Source organism: Suillus subaureus, assembly GCF_016647635.1.
Source record: "Suillus subaureus strain MN1 chromosome Unknown BJ212scaffold_35, whole genome shotgun sequence".
NCBI classification, from domain to species: Eukaryota; Fungi; Basidiomycota; class Agaricomycetes; order Boletales; family Suillaceae; genus Suillus; species Suillus subaureus.
In genome coordinates, this window is record NW_024538591.1 from 1 (window position 1) to 13053 (window position 13053).

A 13053-nucleotide genomic window follows, 5' to 3' on the forward strand; every position below is an offset into this window, starting at 1 on the left:
CGCGTACTACTGCAGGGTTTGCCGAGAATACGCACCCGGCCACCTGTCGGTCTTTTGCAAAGACTTGAAAGGAGAAGCGGTCATTCCATTAGTATGGACTGACGTCGGGTTCTACGATGCGCTCGCTCGTGGGAGATCGAGCAAGACGGTATCGCTCACGCCGAAGAAATGGCGCAATCCCTCTCTATCACGGAAGAGCAGGACGACCTCCTCCACTCCAACTACGACGCCGACCCTATTTACTGGGCCAACCAAGATATGTGAAGTCGGTGACTTCATCGCTAAACGAGGGGTAATGTTACGGTAACGGTTGCCCCTATATCATTTTCTTAACTCTCCCGTGTATTACGTCATGACCGCACGACATCGTGCCATCACTAGACTTGTCTCGTCACATGTATTACAGCACGACCGCTCCACGCCATCGCTAGCTTACCAATTCTCTTATCTCTGACTCGTCTTGACGACGTCACTTCTCTTATCTCTGACTCGTCTTGATGACGTCACTTCTCTTATCTCTGACTCGTCTTGATGACGTCATTTCTCTTATCTCTGACTCGTCTTGATGACGTCATTTCTCTTATCTCTGACTCGTCTTGATGACGTCATTTCTCTTATCTCTGACTCGTCTTGATGACGTATACCGACCTACCCTAAAGTAGGCCTTACCTATATAAGCAGGTCTTGTACTTAGATAGCCCTCACTTTAATCTACTAGGTTTTACCCAGAACATCCCTCGCTTAAAGACCCCCAATCTTTAAGCGTCTGATATCGATATTCAAGTCGGAGACACTCTCTCCAACTTGTCTTAGAAGACCCTTACATTTGTGAGGTTAACGACCCGGCTTTAGACGTCACTCTTATCGAGTGTCTATCGTCGAGCCCATCCTAGTCGACCTACGGTTTACCGTAACAGCATCCTGAGCTCCAGACATAGAAGTGGACTGGGACTAGCATACCCCTCAGTTTCGGATCTGATAGAGTTAGCATCACTCACCCTCCTGGCCACCTCAGCCCTCTGCCTCTCTTCTTCCTGCGCTACCCAGAGCTCGGACTGCTCAATCCGCTTCCTCTCCTCCTCACATTTCCATTCCACTTCCTGACGCATCTGCTCCACTTCCTGATGTTTCCACTCCTCTTCCTCTTCCTCTCTCTGAGCTGCAGCCTCCGCAAGTGCCATCTGGCGCTGAAGTTCCACAAGGGTCTCCCTAGTGGATTTCTGACCACTGGACTTGTTGCCAGACATGATATTCAAAGCTAGTATGAGTGGGTAAAGTGAGGAAAGGAAGGAAGACCTAGGACGCTTTGACATCCGTATATCTGTGGAAACCAGAACTCACAAACTCCATCCATCAGCCTCTCCATCAATTCTCGCCCTCATATCGTCTAGTCCAGATCGTCAAATCTTGTGCCTCTAGGGATCGGCCCTAAAGGGGGGATACTGTCATATCCGCATGTCCAGATCTCAGATCCACATCTTATCTCCGATGCTATCCACATCTTATCCCCCTCCAACATCTCGTCATTCAATCTGTCCACTCGTCCAGTCTGGTCCACAACTCATCCGAATCCACAACCAGCGCTCGTCCTCTTTTCGGTAACCCCCTAACTCCGGTATTTCAGTTATCTGTATATCCGTCCTGCTCCCTTATCCGCTACCTATGTTTCATTTCCATTTCATGATTTGTGATCTGTTTCTACTTACCAATAGACTATCCACATGCTTCGTACGTAGCCTCAGACTCTGCTGATTGATCATTCCATTAGATACCTATAGTATATAACCTCCTGTAACTTTCTGTAGTACCTCAGTTCGAATATCATCTTAGTTCTACTCATTCCTGTCCTCCGGACTTGAGTACCTCTACTCTTGTCACCCTCCGAGACTTAGGATTGATTCCTATAGTCTATCTGTATCTGCCTCTGTCCCTGACAGTCCACTACCATTAGTTTCTAGTCTGGACTCGTCCAGATTAGCCATACAATACTTATCCCTCATCCAGAAGTCATCCAGATCTGTTACACTACTCATCCAACCTTCCAGACGTGCTAGTCTTGCCTTCCTGAAATAAGGGGCAATACTTGGGTAAGGGGCACAGTGCATGAGCTGAGGTCGAAGCCCTTCAGATCCAGTTACCCTTTGAGTATGACCTTAACAAGTGGGCAGATTGGATGATGAGATGTTGGAGGGAGATAAGATGTGGATAGGATCAGAGATAAGATGTGGATCAGATCTGAGATGAGATAAGGTTCGGATCTGAGATCTGGATATGCAGATATGACATAGCAATATATAGCTGGTAAAAGCCCTATAAAAATCCAATGAAGCATAAACCAAAATGTACTATGTGATTCTCAACCACTTACAACCCTTAATCATGGGTCAGCCCAAACTTTATAACACTCCAGAAGAACAGAGGGAGGCCAAACGGATGCATCAATAGACACACTATGCAAGGTCAATCCATGACACTCTTCTTTGTACTGTAACTCTGCTCACTTCAACTAGGAACAAAGCCACAATCAGTGTGAGACTCAAGGTAAAGTATCAGGAAAATCAAGCACAAGCTGCCCCAGTCTTTCCCTCAAAAAAAGCTAATGGGTATGTGTATTATTCATATCTATTCACCCACTGATCTTAGCATTCAATTCATAGTGATACCAATTGATCATATGATCAATCCTTGCAACAATCAGGGCTCACAGCATAGTCACCACCAGAGCCCCTTCAGTAACAAACTCCATATTATATGGGTCACCCAACCTACATAATATCCTGTATAAGACAGGCTAGCAGACTATGGGCTGATGTTATGTATATCCTCAATGTTGATGGGTGGGCCCATCTATGCCAATGTTATAAATATCCTCAACGATGGTGGATGGGCTGGAAGAAATATTATTACCAATGGAGATGGGTGGGCCCATCTGGGCAATATGTAGAGTAGGATAGACATATATTATAGACAGCTGGGCTGAAGAGAGATGTATGGTAGATATTATTATATAGACAGGTGGGCCAAGGTGGGGGTTATATTAGATAGATGGGTGGGCCGACATAGGGTATATTAGATAGACAGGTGGGCCAATGGGGCAGGGAAATATGTATTATATATACAGGTGGGCCAACAGAGGGGGATGTCATATAAATGGGTGGGCTAATGTAGGGTATATTAGATAGATGGGTGGGCCAACATAGGGTATATTAGATAGACAGGTGGGCCAATGGAGGGGGATGTCATATAAACAGGTGGGCCCAGATACATATCATTTACATGTATGGGCCAAGGTATTAGTATACTATATGGACATATGAGCAATGCTGTTGCACTAGTTTTGATCAGAGTCATCAATGACATTCAGACTCAGATCCTGTCAATGTCGATCAAAGTCAACACAGTGAGTACCGAGTCTGTTAAGGTCATGTGTTCAAGGGGGTCAGATCACAAGGGCTTGGCCTCAGCTCATACACTGTGCCCCTTTCCCAAGTATGTGCCCTTAATTTCCAGGGGCTAGAACAGTCGTCCAGAGTTTCCAGGATTTGACTAGGGTGGACAATGGATGTCCAGATCTGAAATGTGAGATAAATCCAGCGGACATCCAGATGTTACTTGGACAAGTGGATAAGACTAATCCAGACAAAGTCCAGACTAGAAACTAACAGGGGATAGACTACCCTAAGGTAGAGCTGGAGATGTAGTCTAGGATGCAATCCTAAGACTTGAAATATGACAACAGACTTGGCTCAAGTCCAGAGGACACAGGAATGAGCAGGAACTAAGATGATATTCAAACTGAAGTATTTCTGAGAGTTACAGGAGGTCTATATACTGTAGGTATCATATAGGAATCAGTCAGCAGACACAAAGGCTATGTATGAAGCATATGCAAAGTCTATTAGTAAGTAGGACGGATCACAAATAATGCATATTGGAAATGAAATGTATGTAATGGATCAATAATCAAAAGGGAAACATAGTTAACCGGAGTCCGGAGACAGGGGAAGTCTAAATGGGGTTGGGCACTGATATAGAGTTTGGATTCTGGAAGGGAGATGAAGATAGATCAGATCATTGGAGATCTGGATCTTGGATCTGGACATCCAGAGAAGCAGATTTAGAGTTGAGGGTCTGGAATGGCATATGACAGATGAGTGGTTGATGAGCAGTTGATGCAGAAGTGCATGATGCTAGGGTAAGGAGTAGGGAAGTCTTGAGGAATGGTGTGGTGTGACAATCATGTTCAGGCTGGCTTGCTAGGACCCCATTCTGCAATCCCCATCCAGTCTGCACATCTCCTACCCATCTCCAATGCTTTCCTGCCATTGATGCATCTGATGCATTAGACCCACTTGGAGATCCCATGCACTTGCCCTACCATGTCCAGTCCAGTCCTGCTTAACCCCACTGGTGCATAATCAGTTATTTGCCATTACTGATTGAGTAGACAGCATTATTACATAGATTCCCACTGGCCGCAGTACCTCATGGCCTTTTACCTACATATTATCAGACCCATGTTTTTGCTACTGCTTTCACCTATGGACTCTGGACTTTCACATAGCTAGTTATCTAGGATTGGGTGACCAGAATTACAATCACCACTTAGTAGGAGGGAGAAATCCCTGATACTGGTCACCCCATACCTGTCTTTAGAGTTACCCTTGCAATATACCTGTTTACCTGCTCTCCTTGACCCAACATGAGTGTCACTCATTCACTTGACCTTCCTTGACATCTCCAAGCTAGTCCTGACACATTCCCTCCCTTTCCCTTACTCTCCTGCCATCTCCACATCTCCGCACCTGCAGACCTGATTTCCTGTGCATCGGACTTTGTCCCATACCTTCAGACTTGATCTCTGACCTTCAGACTTTTGACCCTTTGTGTTACAGTTCCTCTTTTTTCCTTTCACCTCTTCACCTCTTCACCTCTTCACTTATTCACATCACTAATCATTCTCAGATATTCCATCATATTCTATCATATGATTCCATTTTCTATTTTCTGATTCACTATTTACTTTTGATCTCCAATTCATTTATTAAAGCTCCACTTTAATCCCTTTATATAGACTCTATCTCTTATGCTTGTACTCTTTAACTTGACCTATGCAGACCAGGGCCTGCAATATACTGCTTAACTTGCATGACTCATGAATAGGTTCACACTTTAGATCATTTGTTTCCATCTAGTTGTTCTTATGAATGCCAAGTATAACAAAAGGTCAAGTTACTCCATCATTGCATGGTTCCCTCAAACTCACACCCAAAACCAGAAACCATTTCAACCATCACACTGACCCCTCCTGGTTTCACCTGGGACAAAGAGAAGAATGAGTTTTTCTGTCTAGATGCTAAAGGCGACAGATACTCCCTTGACCAGTGGGCAGCGTATTATGCCAACCAAGCCCCAAAGAACAAAGTTTGGAATTTCTTTATCCAAACTTATGAACAATCAGCCACCGCTACCATGCCTAAAGAAATTGGCAAGACTCCCTCTCCCTTCAATGGCGATACCTGCCTTGCTCAGGGAATGGACCCTCCAAGTCAAGGCATACCTTGACATGAATGACAAAGTATATGACAATGACAAAAAGAAAGTCATCTTCATGCTGAGCCTTATGACTAAAGCCGAAGCCACTAAGTGGGCCAAAGGCCAATTGAAAGCTGCAGTAGCAGCTAAGACTTACAGAACCTGGGAAGATTTCGCTAAGCAATTTAAATCAACCTTCTTTCCTAAGAATGTAGAACAGACTGTGATTCATCACATTTCCACTCTTAGGCAGACTGGCAGTGTAGCCACTTATGCCTCCCTATTCCACACCATCCTCGCTGATACCAGCATTAATGAAGAGAACACCAGGATAATGTTCTTTAGAAACAGCTTGAAGTGCAAGATTGTCTCTGCTATCTATGCCTTCGACACTACTCCCACCACCATTGAGATGTGGCTAGAGAAAGCCCTAGATGTCAAGGTTTGAAGGACCTTAATAGCACCTCCTTCCTACACCAAAGTGCACAACCCCTACACTATGGATATAGACAAGTTAGACATGGAAGAAGAAGACAGTGAGAAGAAGATAAGGAAAACCTACTTAACTCCTCAAGAACAAGAGCACAGGCGCAAGGGTGGCCTCTGCTTCAAATGTGGTAAGAAGGGCTTAGCCACAGACTGCCCTAACCACCTCACGGTTATGACCAACACCAGAAAGGTAATCAAGGAATCATCTGATGACAATTACAAGGAATTCCAAGAATGGAAGGCATTTAAAGCATGCTAGATGAAGAAAGCCAGTAAGAAGCTGGTTAAGAAAGAAGAGAGTAGCAGTGAAGAGGATTTTGCTTAGGGGAGCCTGCCATGGTGTCAGAAACTCCCAGAATCAGACTAGTAGTACAATCTGTTGGCAATACTAATTCTATTTGTTTACCTTTAACCATCAGATCAAACAAGTCCCCGAAAACCACCATAGCCGCTGCTCTAATTGATTGTGGTGCAGAAGGCAAATTTATCGACGAGAAGTTCATACTCAAAGAAAACATTTGCATGCACAAACTTGAAACCCCAATACCTGTGCGTAATGTAGATGGCACATTAAACAAAGCCAGAAGAATCACATGGTACTGTGAACTTTCCTTTTTGATCAAAGATATCCCCATGTGGAAGTGATTCTTTGTAACCTCTCTAGGAGGAGAAGATGCTATCCTGGGAATGACTTGGCTAAAGAAAGAAAACCCAGATATTGATTGTGTTATGAACTAGGATAGTCACAACAACAGTTACTTGATAAGAGCAATGACTGAAGTTGAATCAAGACCTTTACAAATGTAAGGGTCATAAGACAAGTCAAAGAGAGTGTCTCTGGCTTGAATATTGGTCCAGATGACTTAGGATTGGGGGTCCTAAGCGAAGGATGTTTCAGGTGAAAACCTAGTAAGATTAAAGTGAAGTTCTACTAAGTACATGACTGAGTATATATAGAATGTAGGTGCTTTAGGGCAGGTACATATCCGTCAGCGATGAGTCAGAGATAAGGATGAGTCAGAGATAAGGACGAGTCAGAGATAAGAATGAGTCATCTAATGACGGCAATGGTGATCGCGATGTAGTACAAATATAGCAGAAGTCAAGTCTAGTGATAGCACAGGGCAGCACAGTCATGACGTAATACAAAGGAGAAGGAAAAATGAATAGGGGCAGGCATAACTGTAACAGATTGGACTAATCAAGAAGTCCACCTAAGGGAGCATACCCTGAAAAAAGCAACTATTGAAGAAGTCGAAGAAGACAAAGACATCTTTTATGATGCCCTAGAAGAACTCAAAGATGAATGGAACCCTGCTAATGAAACTCTCCCACATATTCTAGATCCTATTAACAATAACAACAACTTTTATACCTTTATCCAGAAAACTGACAATATTTCACAGACACTCACCCAGGACACCACTAAACCAAAGAAAACTTTTGAAGAACTCATACCCAAAGAGTTCTGACAATATAAAGACATATTTGGTGATGTAGCTAATGGTACTCTTCCACCAGAATGCAAGTATGACCACAAGATCAACCTCAAGGAATATTTCAAACCACAGAAATGCAAGATATATCCACTTAATGCCAAAGAAGATAAGGCAATGAACAATTTTATTGACAAACATCTAGCTAAGGGGACAATTGTCCCCTCCAAATCCCCTCAATCTTCTCCATCCTTCTTTGTTGGGAAGAAAGATGGTTCCCTCCGACCCTGCCAAGACTATCACTACCTGAACAAATACACAGTTAAGAATAACTACCTGTTACCGCTAATCTCAGATCTTATAGATAAGCTAAAGGATGCCAAGATCTTCACCAAGATGGATATCAGATGGGGATATAACAATGTACATATGAAAAAACCGATCAATGGAAGGCAGCTTTCACTACTTCCAGAGGACTTTTTGAACCCATGGTCATGTTCTTCAGAATGTGTAACTCACCTGCCACCTTTCAGTCTATGATGAACAACTTGTTCAGAGACATGATCCAAGAAGGATGGATTATTATATACATGGATGATATACTCATTTTCTCTATAGACGATGAAACCCACCATATCCATACTCACAAAGTACTCCAATGACTCCACGACAACCTCCCACAACTTAAACCTGAAAAATGTACCTTCAACACAACAGATATCAAATACCTTGGTATGATCATTAAACCCAGTTCTATCGCCATGGACTCTGCTAAATTAAAGGGTATCTCCAAGTGGATGACTCCCACAAAAGTGAAAGAAGTCCGATCATTCCTCAGATTCACTAATTCTTACCAACAGTTTATTGCTGACTACTCTTTAATCACCAGACCCTTGATTGATCTTACCAAGAAAGATGAAGAATTCTCTTGGACCCCAGAATGTGAGGAAGCTTTTAACAAGCTGAAATGTATCTTTACCTCATCCCCAATCCTACAAATACCTGACAAAAGCTCCCCATTCACCATCACTACTGATGCCTCTCTATACGCCACTGGCACAGTACTTCTTCAGAAAAATGACAACAGAGATTGGCTCCCTTGTTCTTTCTTATCTCAATCCTTTAATCCTGCTGAACGTAATTATCAGATCTATGACTGAGAACTACTTGCGATTGTCCGGGCTTTGAAAGCCTGGTGACATTATCTCCTTGGATCTCCCTTTCCTGTCCTCATACAAACTGACCACAAAAACCTTACTTATTTCAGAGACATACAAGACCTAAACCAATGCCAAGCAAGATGGCAAACCTTCCTTTCCAAATTTGAACTCCTGATCCAACACATACCAGGAAAAGAACTCATTATCCCAGACTTACTTTCTCATAGAACAGATCACCTTCCTGACAATAGTGTCAAAAAGGACAATATTAGTATTCAACTCCTTCCTGACTCATTATTTCTGAACATCATTGACACAATGTTCACTGACAGATTACATATTTCCTTGGCTAATGACCCTGTAGTTCATACAGCGCTTCAAGCACTTACAGACTCTTCAATTCCACCTCCCCTCCATTCTGCTCTTTCCAATTGGAAATTGAGCAATGGAATTCTTACTTACATACCCCCTGGAGATCTCTGACAAGAACTTACCTCCCTCCATCATGATCCCCCTACCACCAGCCACCCTGGATGTTATAAAACCCAGGAACTCCTATCTCACAACTACTGGTGGCCTGGACTAGCCACTTTTGTCAAGAACTTCATAGACAGCTGTTGCATCTGCCAACAGAATAAAGTAAACATGCACCTGTCTACTCCTCCCTTATCTCCTATTCCTGCTCCCATCTCCAACCGACCCTTTGCCCACTGCTCAGTGGATCTCATTACCAACTTACCCCTCTCTGATGGCTTCAACTCTATCATGGTCATGGTTGACCACAGACTTTTGAAGGGGGTAGTTTTCACTCCTTGCCTCAAGACTATTGACACTGAAGGTGTTGTGAACATTTTCTTTTCTAAAGTTTTCTCTAGGTGTGGACTATATGATAAGATTATCTCTGACTGTGGACCCCAGTTCACTTCCTGATTCCAGATTGAACTTGGAAAACTCCTCAGATACAAGAATTCCCTTTCCACCACCTTTCATCCTCAGAGTGATGGAGAGACTGAACAAGTTAATCAAGAACTCAAAGTCTATCTTTGGATCTTCTGTGCCAATGACCAAATGGGTTGGGTGCCCATGTTACCACTTGCTGAGTTCATTCATAACTCACACTATCACTCCGCTCATGGCATATCTCCATTTTACCTCATGATGGGTTATCATCCACATCACCTTCCTGATCTTTATCTGAAATCCGACATCCCTAATATAGAACAATGACTCACCATCCTTAATAAAGCATGTGACGAAGTGCTAGCCGCTCATGAACTTGCACGCAACACTATGTGTCAACAAATCACATCTAAATTTGTACCATTCTCTAAAGGCGATAAAGTTTGTCTCGAAGCCAAGAACTTACACCTCAGATACCCTAATCAGAAACTCGCTCCTAAATGCGAAGGACCATTCACCATCATTGACATATCATCCCCTATAACTTATCGACTTGCCCTACCTGCACAATGGTGCATTCACCCCATCTTCCATGCAGCGCTCCTTTCTCCTTATAAAGAGAATGATACCCATGGCCCTAATTATATTCCACCACCCCCTGACCTTATTGATGATGAAGAAGAAGATGAAGTGGAAGCCATCATCAGACACCAAGGCTCATCTTCTAGATGCCAGTATTATGTTACATAAATGGAAGGGATTCCTGAGTTCCAAGAACAAATGGATGAAGGAAGCTGAACTAGGTAACACTTCTGAACTTCTCACTAATTATAAATGATCATATCGTCTTCTTTGATAGTAGTCAGTGCCTACTACCCTTACAATGGGGATAATGTTACAGTTCCTCTTTTTTTCCTTTCACCTCTTCACTTATTCACATCACTAATCATTCTCAGACATTCCATCATATTCTATCATATGATTCCATTTTCTATTTTCTGATTCGCTATTTACTTTTGATCTCCAATTCATTTATTAAAGCTCTGCTTTAATCCCTTTATATATACTCTATCTCTTATGCTTGTACTCTTTAACTTGACCTATGCAGACCAGGGCCTGCAATATACTGCTTAACTTGCATGACTCATGAATAGGTTCACACTTTAGATCATTTGTTTCCATCTAGTTGTTCTTATGAATGCCGAGTGTAACACTTTGCATAGTACTGATTATTGAACTTGACTAGACAGCAGATCCCTCAGGTCAAACATTCTTGCTTGCAAGTGTAGTAGCTAGGCAGGACTACTAGACATATGTATATTGGCTAGGTATTCTAACAACTATCTAGCCAAGTTGTGTTATCCACAGTGGGTAACAAGTGAGGGCAAGGGTATTGATTGCATGGGTAAGGAAAGTCAAGACAAGGTGTCCAGGTATAAGGTAACCAGTAGGGGCTAAAAAGTGCCCACTAATGGTGACTGCTTCTAAGTAAAACCTAAGGGAAGGAAATACTGTAGAAGGGAAGTAAATACAAAGTAGTTACCCTAGGCACTTTATACTAGCTAAGCCCTCTCGGAAATGGAAGGAACAGGACAGACAGGCAGTAAGAATACATAAAGACATGTAATAAGACTGCAACACTTGTTATAATACACAAGGCAAGGCAAAATATGTACTGATGAGGTATGATGGACAATGGACTGATGCAGGACATCTGTAAGGTAATCTGAAGGCGTGGAAAATTGACCGCAGGTACCTGCGCAGCATGGGAGTGAATGTGCAGGTCCACAGAGTGCAGGAATGCACATCTGGAGTGGGTTGAATGTGGGAAAAGCGGTTGATGCAGAGTGGTCATGTATTGATGCACCTTTCCATCACCTATATCAAAAGATGGCCATTGCAAGCCTAGCGGGAATATGATCATCACAGTGGGCAAAAATTGACCAGTATTAGTATCACAAGTGCAGGATGAATACTAGAGGATACATGTGAGCACAGCAAATGCCAGATACCAGTGCAGTAGATGTAACATGCTCAATAGAGCAGCTGGACGCAAGAGAAATAGCACAAGAGAAGGACTGCACTAAGTTACTGGTCATGGGTCAGGCATTCTTGCAAGAGCCTAAGTATAAGGTCCTAGTGGTACAGAACTTCAGAGTGGTTGAATTACACAAGATTGTCAAGTATGAGCAAACAGAATGAATTGCACAAGGTCTAAAAATTAATGTAAGAGCAACTCTCCCATAGAGCTGAGTCCAGGGGAAAGGAAACTACTCAATTGTATGTACTGTGGTCGTTTTATCATAGCACATGAATGTCCAGAATGTGTAGGCAAGAATTGTAGCATAGTAAGTGAGTGCATGACAAGTCTATAGGTAATAAAACATCATGCACTGTGGAACATGAGTAACATGTAATAAGACCTGCAGCTCATTTAGCAATGATATTTGGGAAAAATAATGCACCAGTGGAGATAGGTGGACATGGATAGGACATGGGAGGATGGATTCCTAGGACCAGACCAAAGCTAAATGGGAGTGTGGGTCTTGGGAGGAGTGCATGCCTATAGTCAAAGGAGCATACTAAAAGTGAATGAGTTGATATATATGGATTTCATGATCAGCACTTTATCTCCTTTCCTGGGAGTGAGAAGAACCATGCTAGTGATCATATGTGCCTAGCACCAGTATGATTGTCACAATGGTTTCAAAAGAACAACAAAGACAGATGGCTAGAGTAAGCTTGAATGTTAGAACATCTAGCCTGAGAGCTGACCTCGATTTTTGATGTTCAACAGGATGATCCCATTCATCTCTGGATCCCTGAATGTCAAACTTATCTTGATGAATTCATTCACTTGGAAGGGCAAGATGATGCACATCACTCATGCTATAGCTATGGCAATTCAAATGCAGTATTTCATTGTGACAACTGCTTTTCTGTTGATCTATACTGCCAGTCATGTCTTATGAACCTCCACCAGAACATGCCTCTGCATCAGCTTAAGGTATGATTTTATGGATATCAAGCATGCTTGCTACTAATGCCATTGATTCAGAAATGGCATGAAGGGTATTTCCATCCCACAACCTTGAAGCAACTGGGGCTGCACATCCAGCTGGGCCACAGTGCTGGTCAGAGCTGCTGCAATCCAAAATCAGCCTTTGACAATGACTTTACTGTCATAGATGTTCACAGAATCAATGAAGTTGCTCTCAACTTCTGTAACTGTGAGCACATGTCCTCACATTATAAATAAATCCTGTGCTGTAGAGAATGAGACCTTCCCAGGCATAGATCATGCATATTTCAACTCACAATGATTGGTACACTGCATGACTCACTATCTATGACTATCCTATGAAATGCACCAGAGGTGCAATGCATTCCCACACTATGTGATGCATTCCGCACATGTGCTCAGTTGCCCTTTGTCGTGCAGTGTCCTGGAGCCTTCATCCATCATCTAACCAGTCCCCTGGTGCATCCCTTTCCATTTATTTTCATTATCAGACCATTTCTGGCATCATACA